This window comes from Jaculus jaculus, chromosome 14 (genome assembly GCF_020740685.1).
Source record: "Jaculus jaculus isolate mJacJac1 chromosome 14, mJacJac1.mat.Y.cur, whole genome shotgun sequence".
Lineage (NCBI taxonomy): Eukaryota > Metazoa > Chordata > Mammalia > Rodentia > Dipodidae > Jaculus > Jaculus jaculus.
In genome coordinates, this window is record NC_059115.1 from 16,218,054 (window position 1) to 16,220,219 (window position 2,166).

Below are 2,166 nucleotides of genomic sequence, written 5' to 3' on the forward strand. Positions count from 1 at the left end.
ATCTCTCCAGCCCCTAAAATATATTTTTAAAGAAACAATGTTTTTGTTTTCTGAGGTAGGGTCTCAGTTTAGCTCAGGCTGACCTGGTAAACTTTCAAAAATATTTTATTTAAGGCATCTTGGGTAGATTCAGGTTAGGTGCTGTAGATGAGTGAGACTATGTGGTGATTTTCTTTCTGTGATTGGGTAAGTTCACTGAGAATGATCTGTTCCAGGTTCAACCATTTTTCCTCAAATTTCTTGCTACAGGGGGGCCTGTCACTGAGAGTGGATCTGAATTCCAGCCTAAAGGTATGCAGGGAAGTTTTGAGCCCTGGATGTGCTGGCTCGTGGCACTGGCTGTTTGGTGGAGTATCGCAGCTTGGATTTATGAATAGGAGCCAGCTTCTACTGCCATTTATCGAACTTCCCCTGGATCTGTCAGCTGGAATTAAATTCCTTTATCTCCTAACTGTGCCTCATTTGGATGTTCATTCCAGCAATGTGAAGCTGACTACAACATTCCCTTTAAGATATTTATTGCCATCTAAGGGAAAATAAGCTTTGTAAAAAAAATTTAAAAGTATTTTATTTATTTATTAGAGAGAGAGAGAAAATGGGTTCACCAAGGCCTCTTGCCGCTGTAAAAGAACTCCGGACGCATGTACCACTTTGGGCGTCTGGCTTTGCATGGGTGCTGGGGAATCAAATCCAGACCGTCAGGCTTTGCAGGCAAGTGCCTTAACTGCTATGCCATCTCCTCAGCTCCCATTTAAATGTTGTTTTTTTTAAATCTTCATTTACTTGCACATGGCTGTGCATATGAACACCAGATGCTCATACCACTTTTTGCATCTGGCTTACCTGAGCAGCTTGGAAATTGAACCTGGGCCGGCAGGTTTTGCAAGCAAGTGTCTTTAACTGCTGATCCATCTTCCCTGCCCTAAATTTCTCATAGTTAGATACAGACTTGAAAACAAACTACTTTTCAGGGCTGGAGAGATGGCTTAGTAGATAAGGCACTTGCTGGCAGAGCCAAAGAACCTAGGTTTGATTCCTCAATTCCCATGTACAACCAGATTCACAAATTGGCACATACACCTGGAGTTCATTTGCAGTAGCTGGAGGCCCTGGTGTGCTCATTTTCTTTCTTTCTCTCCTTCTATCTATCTATCCCTCAAATAAATAATTAAATTGTCGGGCATGGTGGCACATGTCTTTAATCCCAGCACTCTGGAGGCAGAGGTAAGAGGATCACTGTGAGTTCCAGGCCACTACATAGTGAATTCCAGGTCAACCTTGGCTAGAGTGAGCACCTACCTCAAAAAAAGAAAATAAGGGCTGGAGAGATGGCTTAGCGGTTAAGCGCTTGCCTGTGAAGCCTAAGGACCCCGGTTCGAGGCTCGGTTCCCCAGGACCCACGTTAGCCAGATGCACAAGGGGGCGCACGCGTCTGGAGTTCGTTTGCAGAGGCTGGAAGCCCTGGCGCACCCATTCTCTCTCTCTTCCTCTATCTGTCTTTCTCTCTGTGTCTGTCACTTTCAAATAAATAAATTTAAAAAATAAATAAAAACAAATAAATAAATAAATAAACAAACAAACAAATAAGACATTAAAAAATATTTTGCAGGGCTGGAGAGACGGCTTAGCAGTTAGGGCACTTGTCTGCGAAGCCTGAGGACCCATGCCTCACTCTCCAGCTTCCACATAAGCCTGGAGTTTGATTATGGTGGCTGGAGGCCCTGGTGCTCCCCTCCCCTCCCCCCTTCTCTCCCTCTCTCCCTCTCCCCTTCTCTCTCTCTCTCTCTCTCTCTCTCTTTCTCTCTCTCTCTCTCTCATTAGAAAAGGCCAGTATCCTATCAATGGCAGGAGGCACTGGTGACCAACACACTCCCATGTGAAGAGTCGCTCTGGGGCCCGTGGGAATGGAATGGGTGCCCCATCCTCTGGTCTCCCCACTACAAAGAGCTTATCTCAGGCCATGGCTTTGCCCAGAACCAAGTGGTTATTTGGAAATATCCGGCCATGCCCAAGGTGTCTAAGCTCACAGGTCACACAGCCCAGGTCCTGAGTCGGATTATGAGCCAGGTTGGGTCCACAGCATCTGCATTCATGCGCTGCTTTGAGGCCGACCCAGCTCCGCAGCCACAGCCGCAGAGGAAGAAAGCCAGGCCAGCTGAAAGTTGT